The sequence below is a fragment of the Perissodus microlepis genome, chromosome 7, assembly GCF_051167445.1.
Source record: "Perissodus microlepis isolate ML-2025 ecotype Zambia chromosome 7, ASM5116744v1, whole genome shotgun sequence".
Classification (NCBI taxonomy): domain Eukaryota; kingdom Metazoa; phylum Chordata; class Actinopteri; order Cichliformes; family Cichlidae; genus Perissodus; species Perissodus microlepis.
Window position 1 is genome coordinate 10764507 of NC_140467.1, and position 12352 is coordinate 10776858.

Genomic DNA, 12352 nt, shown 5'->3' on the forward strand with positions numbered 1-12352 from the left:
AGGTTTAGCACATATATGAAGAAAGTGACAGTGATGTGAACCATTTTCTTTTAAAGATTTCTCTCAAGACATTCATGAGCTATACAAACGAAATGCAAAAAGAAAATAAAAGAAAAAGAAAAATATAGCACAAATGTTTTGCTGAACCAATATTAGCTTAAGAAAAGAGCTAACTTCAATAAGTCTGCTAATTCGTTTAGGCTTAAACAATTTTTTATTTATTTGTTACTACATTGTCAAATATAATACAGCCACCAACTTGCCATTAACAAGTGGCAAAATAGCCAGTCTTTTGTCTTCTACATAAATGATTGCAAAACAGCCTGTGGATACAATAATACTTTCAAATTTAATAAAGTTCTAGTTACAGACACCACAAATGCATTTATTGACCAACTAATCACAAATTAGTGCCTCACAAACATTTCTGACTGTATCCTTGCAGTATTGTGTTCGGCAGACAAATCTCACTTCCTGAGTACTTTTATAATTTACTTCTTATTTCTGTACAGAAATAATTGCACTCGCACACTCTTACCAAATAATATCAGTGCTCAGGTTCTACTGGGTGATGCATTGTCTTTCCCATCCCCCTGTCTTTGTCTGAGCAAAGTCACATGACAGTCATGAAACAAATAATTTCATTGGCTATATTCAGAGCATGCCTATGAAGAGAACAACAGCTTGTCTTGGGAGTCAAGAACTAGGTACAATGTCTTCTGCGATGGGATGGCCAACACAAATGGGCTGGCGCACCTATCCAATTAACACTCTGCCTGCCAATCCCTGTCAGGTCACACGCTGACTCCCATGGCATGCTCTACCTGTCTCTGCTGCTCTCAACACATGCCCAGCTCCAATATAGAATTAACGCCACTTTTCACCTGGTCACGCTGACATGCCATAGATTAGACTGGTGCAGCATGGAGATATGCTGGGCGCTCTAAATGAGGGCACCTGGGGTTAAGATTTCAAATGCAGTGGGGCTATTGTTTTGCCACTTCTTTAATATTAATTAAACTCTGAGGTGAAAATGTTCTTTACCAAAGTACTGCTTAATTCCTCCACAAGTGAGCAACTGATAAGAGATTTTATTTAATGATCACCTGGATGTTACAACTAAGACCTTAACAAAACCAATAAGCAACTGGGACTAAATCCTTCTTTATTAATGGAACAAAATTCTGAAGCAATTATCTAATATTTAAGGCAAAGATGAATTTATTTTATATATTTATTTTGCTACTGCCATAATATCTAAAAACAAAAACTACTTTTACATGTACAGAATGTATAATCATTACATTGCAGTATATCTGCAGAGATATTTACAGCAAATCATAGCAAATGTCTTCGCACATTTCCACATGTGTATTTATTTATATACTAAATGATATAAATTAAAAAAATGAGTTCAGGAGAGTAGGTTTCTTGGACTTGTGCCGTAGTGCACTTTCACATTTCCAGATGAAATTGCATGACAACATTTTCACCATTTGAAGAAAATAGAAATTAAATATAGTTAGAAGCTAAATGATTCAGCCACATCTAATATTTCTAAGGGCAAAACAAAAGTACACAAAGAAGAGTGGACTTCACATAATAGTAAGGGCACTTACAGTCTACTTACTGTTTGTGTCCTGCCAGCTAGTTTTTAAGCTTCTTATCCTTATCTAAGTAGTAACTACACCACAAGATCTTATCATCGCTCTCCCAAAGTAGCCTCTCTTCAAGCAGCATTGCTGTCTACACCCTCTTGCTTTGTCTTGTTCATGTTACTCAGAGTGTCTCCTTATGTTAAGTTGTTGAGAGAGGTTCCTAAATATAGCAGGAAAAGGACTTAGCAGAAAAGATGAAGACTATCTTGTTGAAGAGGAAGTGGTGACATGCTGCGCGTTTGAGTCACCCCATCGTTTTAAAGAAATCAGTCCAACTTTTTTTGTTAGGCTTTTATTTTAGTTAACTGTCTAACAAACCTCTTGCAATTTTGAATTTCTCCAAGTGTGCCCTGAGCCAAGATACGCAACCTTAATCTGTTGTCTATTTGGTGGCCAGAGAAACAGGAGATCCCAGAAAAAACCTGTGCAAGCACAAGGAGCGGGACCCTCTTGCTGTGACTGACCCTCCATTTTGCCATATAATAACAGTTTTTCCACTAGGGAGCAAAATAATTCCAAAACAAGCTGACAGATGCACTGACATGGTTGATATTATGACATACAGCTACCTGAAAAATGTGGAAATACCTGGATCTTGGATTGCAGGATGTTTGACTTTCTTCACCAAAACGCTGCTAACTTTGTGATGTGGGTTCAGTTTTTGTTATTTTTAAAAAGTACCATTTCCTTCTAAATAGCAGTTAAGAAGCGCTGTGTTTGAAATGTCCAAGCTGTGAAACACGAGTAATAAACTTAACTTACTTCCTTATGTACTTATTTAGACTTCAGGATGATCATTTTTGCGGGTTTATGACTCGGCTAAATCAATAGATTTTGTTCATTTTATTCCAATGTGAAAATGGCATTGCCTAGTGCAGGTTTAAATAGATTATAATAGAAGTATTATGCATCCCAAAACTGTTAGAAACATCACTGCAGTATTCTCACAGTTAAAAATAAAATGGAATATTTTTTATATAAAATTACTACAAAGATTTTAGTCCATCTTCTGCTTGATAGGTGAACCAATCTGAATGAAACTTTGCACAAACATCATCACACATACAGCAATTATTAATATCTCTATATTAAAAAACATTAATTATCATTCACGGTTCTTTTGATTTTTAAATGTTCTTTAAAATGTTCTTTTCATCATCAAACCTGTTCCTGTAATGTTACATTCTCTATTGCTTTTGTTTTGGGAGTCATGTTCAACATACACCGTCCATACGTAACTCAACGGTCACCAAAAGCCTGGCAAAAACCACCCAGGCAGGTTTCTTTGTGCTTTCTTTGTGGGTACACAACATTTTTGACACGTTTACTTCTAAATCAAAAACAGAAATAGTTATATGCAAAAGATGTGGTTTGCTTTATGCAAGTGATAAGATTTTCTTATTTTAAATTAGACATTAAATAAGTAATGTTAAAAACACTTAATTAAAACTTTGTTTAGATGTTACTTTTTGCTTTGTGAAATGAATAAAAAAATGCAAATCTTAACTTTATTTTGATGTCAGTTACATAATGCATTCAAAAAAGATTATTTGGCCACTAACCCAACGTAGTAAAGTAAAGTAGTAAACCTGTGCTTTAACCTCCTAGGACCTGGCGTCCACATATGTGGACATCACATTTTGGGTTGTCTAGACCAAAATACAAAATTTTGCTCTACAAGTGCCTGTTATCCACTTATGAGGACATTATACTGCCACTGTTCTATTGAAATTTTAAACAAATATCCTCATATGTGGATATTATTTTTCTCAAGAACAAAAATTAGGTAAAAAAACAACAACAAAAAACTGGTAATTCTTTGTTTTTACATTCATCAGGTGCCAATCAGCCCTAATGTCAAAGATAAATTAAAAATGCATGCCATGGAAGAGTTCGTGTCTTAGGAGGTTAATATAGCATCCCCACCACTTCTGCCAACCTTGAAGCTTTCCCTGGAAAGTTCTTTTTAGCATCAGCAAAATATATTGACATTGCTCTGTCAAAAAAGGACAACTCTTCAACTTAAATTTCATTCTAGGGAAGAGGGAAGAAGTTGCAGGGGGCAGCTTGGGGTTATAAACCCAGGTACATATTAAATGCTGAGATTTTTTTGCACTGTATTGCTGCATATTATTATTTTTTCATAAAATGACACACTAGATGCTTACAATGTCTGCATATGGTACATAAAATTTTCTGGATGTATGAACCCATGATATTCTTTTGCAGGTACTTCAGCAGGTAAGGTGAGTAGGAAGTCACTTCCACTGGAGGTCATGTTCTCTAACACACACCTCGGGGGATGTTAAAGTAGACCTTGACAGACCAGGGGAAATATTTACAGTACAAAACCCAAATGAATGATAGCAAATGGGCTTTCTCCTTGCTGTCCTCCTGACCTGACATAACTCCTCAGTGTTGTAGACTGCTAGCACATCCACTGCAAAGGCTGGTGTTTAGGTTAGTAGCTGCCAATAAAGCAAATGCCTTGTTAGTCATCAGTCAGTGAAGAAATGGAAACTACATACACTATATTCTCTTCAAAATCAAGAGCAGAAAGTCCCTTAGCAGGCTTTACAAGATGTGAGATATACAAAAGTGGTGAATTACAGTAGCTTAGTGTAAGTTTGGATATGGAATAGTTTGAAATACAAACTTGTGAATAAATGTGCCAACATTTTATAATATCTGTTTCCTGCAGGGGTTCTATTTACTTACTGAAAACCATTAAAGTATGTCATTTAACACCTCAAATATTTGTCAGTAACAGATTCTTTCAGAGACACAGCTGATTTTGGTGCTGTGAGTTGCCAGATGCTCTGTTTTTGATGTTGTCACCTTTCAGGGATAACTGAACTTTTGTCTGTTTTGTCTTTTCATTAATTATCTTCCAATATGTGTTGAGTGGATGTGGATTGCTTTCGCAAGTTAAAAGCATTTTAATATGTTCATAACTACAGTATGAGTAATTTCCACCAGTGACAAGTTAATTTGTCACCTCATGTTATGTTTGCTTCTTTAAAAATGGTACACGAAGCTTTCAACAGTTTACTGTATCATCAAGCATATTTGTGCTGTTTGTTGAATAAAATACTGTAGGACAACATTTATTCGCATAACCCTATAAACTCCGGCTAAATAATAACTAATTATATATGTAAATCATCCGGTTAAAGAAAGAGCAGTATACAGTTTGACCATTGCATGTTTGTCTTTGTGTTTTCTAAAGTCTTTTTGGTGAGCAGGCAAAAATGGCTGCAGATGATCACTGATGACTGTAGATATTTAATTAGCAAACCTTTGCTAGTCCACTGGCTCCATCTTTCTTTGGCGGTAAAGAAAAGAAAAATGTAAGCACACTCTTTCTGTCAAAGGCTAATAAAACAGGTCAAATGCAGCTTTATGGACACATGAGAGTCAGCCAAGTGGTGGGTTGGTCAGCCCAAAACTTGTATCTATGCGCAGTTATCTTAACAGTCGGTCGATATTTTGAAGCACATTCACGTTCTACTGGAGATTGTTTATAATCACCTTCATCATGCTCATACTTTTCATCTAGTTTTCTTGTTTAAAGAAATAAATACATTGGTCAGAAGAATTAAGGGAGCACTTAAATCACACATCAGACCTTGCTAAAGGACCTTGTTAAATAGTGAAGTTCAAAACCTTACTGTCACATATTGTGTAATCTGTCACATGTACTAAGTGTGAACACTACTGACGTCATTTTGTAGGGCTGGAGTGATGCCCTTCTACAGCGCCGTCCAGCTACCCCAACTGATTTCTTCTCCATACTCCATATACTGTGATGGTCACGTGCTCTGATAATGTTCTTGAGGAGTATAAGAAGTATAAACCAATGTGTTGCTTTATTGGTTCCTGTATTTAGTACAGTATTAGTACAGCTGTGCCCAAGTTTAGCTCTAGTGCACATTTAGTCTTGTGTGATGGTAAGAGCCAGATTAACACAGTAAATAAATGTTATTTTTACTGACCTCAGTGGTCTCACATCTCACCATATATCAATGACACAGTTTACACTGGATGTGTTATGATACCGTGTTATAGCCATTATATTATATGTATTTAATATATATATATGATCCTAATACAAAACTGTTCGTTTAAAGGTAGACTTGCCGCTGTCTAAAAACTATTTGCAACACTGTTAAAGCAATATTTCTATATTACAATGGTTACCATAGTTTACATCCATCCATCCATTCTCTTCCCCTTACCAGGGTCGTGTTTGGCCTGGAGCCTATTCTAGCTACCATAATACGAGATGCACGCCCAGGACAGGTCGCTAACCATAGTAACAGTGACCATTTTTTCAGTGTCCAGAGACTAGGTTCCTTAAGGAAGAGTTCATTGTGCATACGCAGACATGCATTCGTGTTAACAGTGCTTTGCTAGTGTAGTGTTGTTAGTCAAGTAATGTTTTGTTTTTGTGTTTTTTTTTTTGCCTTGGACTGAAGTACTTTGATAAATGTATCTGATACATATGAATAAATCCCAGCTTCTGCATTATTAGTGCATTAATCCATAAAGTCACATTAACTATAGCAAATAATTACCATGCAATTCTTAGGACTGGCTTCAGCTGGGCCACCAGTTTCCTGCATTTCTGTTTTGAGTGTCTGGCTAGCAGTTGATTAAAGTTAGTCTCTCAGGATTTGCATCCACAGTTCTATACATGCATTACATGGCAAAAATTCCTCTGGTGGTCCATCCATCCATCCAGCCACAATTTTCCTCTTTATTGAAAGTTTTGTTTCAGTGTCAGCAGGCTAAGCAGGATATTCCAAATATTCAGGTATATATCCAGATATTCTCCTAATAAATACTTTCCAGTTCCTCCTGGGGGATCCTGAGACTTTCCCAGGCTAGATGAGATATTCCAAATATTCAGGTATATATCCAGATATTCTCCTAATAAATACTTTCCAGTTCCTCCTGGGGGATCCTGAGACTTTCCCAGGCTAGATGAGATACATAATCTCTCTAATGGGTTTTGGGTATAGCCCAGGATCTCCTCCCAGTTTGGCATGCCCAGAAAACCTCCATGGGTAGGCATCCAGGAGAGATGCTTACCAGATGCCCTAACCACCTCAGCTGCCACTCCTTTTGAAATGGCTTTGAGATTTCTCTGGATGTCTGAGTTCGTCACCCTGTGTGTTGCTGAGCCCATCCACCCTTCAGAAAAAACTCATTTCGGCGACTTGTATTCAGGGCCTTGATCTCAGGATCACAGGGATCGAACGCAGATGGCTCAGTGCCTTTCTTCACTACAACAGTTTGAAACCATTCCTTCATTACTACTGATGCCTCACCAGTCTGCCAATTGAACTCACGCTCCACTTTCTCATTACTTGTGCATAAGCTCCCAAGATACTATGACTCCTTCAGTTAGGGCGACCTCTCTCAAGCAGAGAACCATGGCTTCAGACTTGGAGGTGCGATTTCCATCCTAGCTGTTTAACACTTGGCTGCAAACCACTTCATTGCATGCTGAAGTTCATAGTGTCATGAAGATAAGAGAACCACATCATCTGCAAAAAGAAAGGGTTCTATCCTGAGCTTCCCAAAATGGAAATCCTCCTCACCCTCATCACAATGGATTAGAAATAAGGGGCTACTCTAAAGTCCAACATTCACTACAACCTAATGGACTGTGATAATCGACCTGGAATTCCATACTACTAGAGCACACCTCACAGTTCAGACTACTTCACACTAGTTCAAACTCAGTTTTACCTTCATCCTACTGACTGCAAACTCCAGAGGTATATTTTTTGTCAAATCTCACAGATTTGACAAAATGATTTTGTCCTGCTCTTTGCAGATGACGTGCTTCTTTTGGCTCCATGAGGCAGTGGCTCCTAGATTGGACTGAGGTGGTTTGTAGCTGGGTGGAGAATAAGCACATCCAAATCTGAGGCCATGGTTCTCAGCTAGAAAAGGGTGGAGTACTGATGCCGGGTCATGGATAAATACGTTCCTGCCAAAAGTGGAGAAGTTCAAGTATCCCGAGGTCTTGTTCACAAGTGACGGTAGAGTGCAACAAGAAATTGACAGGCACATTGGTTTGGATGGTGTAACAGTTTGTTGTGGTGAAGAAAGAGGTGGGCGTAAATTTAAAAGCTGTCAAGTTACAGTTTAATCTATATGCCTACACTCACCTTTGGTGTGAATACTGACTGAAAGAAGCAACAGAAATGAGTTTTCTCCAAAGGGTCTCTGAGCTCAGCCTTAGAGATAGTGTGGATCTTGGTCCCACAGGATGTGCTAAGACCACAGCCAGTACTGTTCTTCATCGAAAGGCACCAGCTGAGGTGGTATGGATATCTGAACAGGACGCTTCTTCATTGCCTCCTAAGAGAGGGGTTTTAGTTTTTGATTAAAAAAAAGATCTTTTGATGATTTTACATAACTAATAAATGTATTATTGCTAATAATGCTATTACAACTATAAATGCTACTATTATCTTGCTCTTGTAGATGCTTCTTTTAAAGTTTTCATACACTACAAGCATGAAAGCCATTCTGTATAATGTTTGCTTTCTAAATTGGTATTTCTTTCCAAATAAAGAAAATACTCTTTTCTTGATTCAATGAATATATCATTCTAAAGAAGCTGTGATAGAGGATTAAAAAAAGTTTGTCTAAGAAACTGACATTAAACACTATATTTTCCAATTTCTACTTTTTATGACAGGTGCCAAAATGCACTTTGAAACTCCTTGAAGAAAAACTATAAATCTGTAGCCAGAAGAGGATCAAAAGTGGTTAAATGCAATGCCAAACTAATACTACAAAAAGAAACAAGGCGATTTCAGCAAAAGCATACATACAGGCTTACTGAGTATGTGAGTAGATTCTGTGATCATTACATTCGAAGCTGGATAAATGGGTTAAATTAGATTTTGCAACCACAGACAGCATTCAGTTGAATGGATATTAGTAACTGAATCAGGACACCCTGCAAATGATTCTTGTGCCAGATCCCACTGCCAGGACATTTACTGTGGGGAAACTCACAACATGTTGGTTGCAAAGATCATTTTTACACAACCCACTCACCAGACAGGCCGCTGATATTGGATGATTTCTCGGAAACCCAGATTACGCTCGTGACAACATTTTTGAGCATTTGCTGCCAACATTTTCCACTTGATTATTCCTACAACATCTGCTTATGACAAGTACAGTATGGTTAAGGTTTGGTTAGGTTTAGACAACCGAAGCTACTTGGTTTAGGTTATGGAGAGGAAGTGCTCAAAAAATAACTACATGGATAAGGTTAGTCAGCTGAAACATGCGGTAGTGGTTAACAAATAAAATCTTCAAACAACCCACTAAAATGTCTGCATATTTGATGGAACTAAATCAAATTTGCACTTGGCTATATCTGAAACACAATGTACCATTTTTGAGTAGATTATCCTCATATTACCAGTTGTCATCTTCCTCTTTAAATACTTACAGGTTACTGGTAGTGTGCTTTGAGTAGCAGTTTGTCACAACATTGTATCTATTCAACAGCTGTTCCTTCTTTTAAAAAAAAGTCGCTATGGTAATAAGAAACAATGTTACTAATCATACTATGTTTAATGGCTGTACCAACCAGTTTTTCACAATTATTTAATATCACAAAGTTACATTAACATATCATAAATGAAATAATTGTCATTAACACATAAATTAGCAAAGGAATATTATCTCATATATGGCTTTGACAAATGTTCAAGCTTTGTGTTTCTCTTTACTTGTCAACCAGTGTAAATGTTAACCACGAAATAGGTATGGTGGGTTTTCTTGACCCCCAACACTCCACCCCCGAGCAGTAAGAAAACCCTCAGGTGTACTTTTGTGCAGTTAAGAGTCGAAACAATGTGATACATGACTCCCTGTATGCAGGTGTGAAAATTCAATAGTACTTTAACCATGGATTTTCTCTTTGTCAACTTGAGCAAGGGAAATATCATTAGGCCAGGTTTTCCAGAGATAAATTTAGCTATCATGGGATGTTATAAACCATTAACATCAAGCAAAGACGTATCACTTTCCAGGACTGAGTATTGTATGTGAAAGGCTACACTAACCCCAGTGGATCCCAGTGGATATTAAACTAACAGTTCTGGACTCCGGTGGGCATCTTAGCAAAGAGATCCTCTTTATTATACTGTAAGTCAGTGGCACAAATATGAGCTGGGTGATGTGAAGCTTTTTAGGGAACTCAACCCAGCAGCTTTGTAGGAAGGGGTACAGCTTGTCTACACTGCATGTAATTTGCAGATTCTTTACACTGTATTGTGTATGCTGACAGGTTTGTGATTTGTTTGCACTTCATGGGTGTCTAATTGATTAAGATTAAAGGAGAATGGTTTGTCTGGCTGTCGAAGAAAATTCCTGGCTGATTTGTATTTGCTGTGCCCCTCCTTTTTAAGTGCGAGTAAACCCTCCAACTACACACCTAACATGAGCCAACACAGGCCACATGCTGGTCTGCATGCTGGTTCACATGCACTGCATGACACAGCAGCTGAATAAAGCCATCACTTACTTACTAAACAACTGAGCTAGTGGCATTGCTCTCAGTTCCAGGGAGCTTCGCCAGTCATGCATATATTCACGAACTCGCACTTGCACATATTCTGCTCTTGTTGCTGTTAAGAAAATGCAATTTAATATTAAAAAAGACAGTCTTTACATATATGTTACATTCATCATCCCTGTTTTCAAAAGGGAAATTAAGTGATAATCAGACTTAAATTATTCTTCAAATATGACATAAAATTCAAAAATGACATACTGCAGAGTTCAATAAAAATCAAAGTTATTGTATGTCTTGATATTTTTTTCATATTTGCAGTGAGGGTTCTGTGATGAAATTATAATTGGAATGGACAAAATCCCTTAAAGTGTCTCTTGTTTTAATTAAATCATAAATTTAAAAGGTAGAATTAAAGTAGGTTCAATAACAAAGAGAAAATATTATGTCAAAGTCAGAGAAGTGGATTTATTTTCACTGCGAACTAAAGCTATACTACAAAGTACAAGAACTGAATCCTGTTCTACTCCACTTTCTTTGATAGTGGACCACCATGTTATAAATAATGTATTAAAGGATTTACAATGCAGAGAAAGAGAGCTGCTTTCAGAAGAATGAAAGTTCCTTTACTATAGCGCCTGAAAAAAGCGTGTTAACTCTTTGCAGCCCAGACCCAATCTGAGTTATAAAAGACTTCATATATTTTCTTTTGTATTGTCCAGGTTAAGAGAGTGTTTGGTTTCCTTTTTACAGTTTGTGGTAGCTTATTTTTTCTGCCAAAAGGTGTTTGAGGCCTACTGGGACCACTTAAAAGTTTATGCAGAGCACTAGCCAAGCTGGACAAAAAAGCCTTGAAGTATGCACACACTGGCCCCTTTCTCAGAACCTCTCAGCTCTGGCTTGGGGGAGTGTTGTTGGTTTATGAGAGGGAAAATAGCCCCAGCCTTCTGCAAAAGTGAAATGGGATTAAGGCCTTTGTCTGGCCCACAATGGTGAGGGGAATTAGCAATAGTTGTAGGCACTTAGAAGAGCTCTCACACAGAAGCTTATCCCAGATTTTGCACAATAATCATTTGAATATCAACAGTGTTTTGCAACTACAGCGCTAATGTATAAACCTCTCTCTTTTAGATATCGAAATCCCCAAAAGGATTTTTACCACTGGCTACATCACAAATATTCACGCTTTTTATTGAGAATCATATTTTTGAGTGCCACTGCGTTTTACGTCGTATTAAACCACAGATTGAAAGTGGTGCGAAAAGCCTAAAGTTTGTGGTATTTATTTATATTATCTTTATAATTGTTGACTTGTAAACAAGTGATGAAACAGCTGAAAAACTGTGTCTAATATCAAACAGTGTAATGATAAATGCACGTCTATTTGGGCAGCCAAGCCACTTCTATTTGTAGAAAAAAAAGTTCACTCAATGCTGTATTTTGTATAATAATGTTATACAAAGAACAGCATTATAAATAAAATGTTACGGTGAGGATTTTGTATTTAGATGTTTTGCTGAAATTCTGTCAAATTCTATATAAAAGAAAAAAGAAAATATTAGCTTTAAAATGAGAAACTTTCAGGAGAGAAGCAAATTGTTTAAATTTGAATCTTTATGTTCAATCAGAAGTTATACATAAATTGTGTGTTTTGGGGTTTGTTTTTTTTACCACATTAGTATGGAAACCGAGAATCCCATGCTCTATCTGACCACTGCGTTAGACAGAGATAACCCTCACAGAGGAGGAAGAATTGAGACCTTCTGCCTCAGTTGAGTCTCACAAGACTGGCTTCAAGAAGTGTGATGGCCTCAGCATTTTTGCCCACACAGTGAAAAACGTATTGTCCAAATCACAAAACATTGAGTGAGATCAGCAGACTTGTCAAGAGGCCCTGGCTTGAATATGAATGATGAGAGAAAAGCAGGGTGGTCCTGGTGCTGTTTTGGTGTTAGGCAGGTGAACATAAGCTCAACTGTCCCTGCCAGCTGTCTGTCCAGAGTTTACCAATTTAAAAAAAGAGAGAAAAAAATAGCTGTTTAGCACTTTCATGTAAATTAGCACCAGTAACGGAGAGAAATCATCTGCAGACACTGGTGTAATTTCCAGAATTTATTTAAATTTCTTGGCATGATTGCAT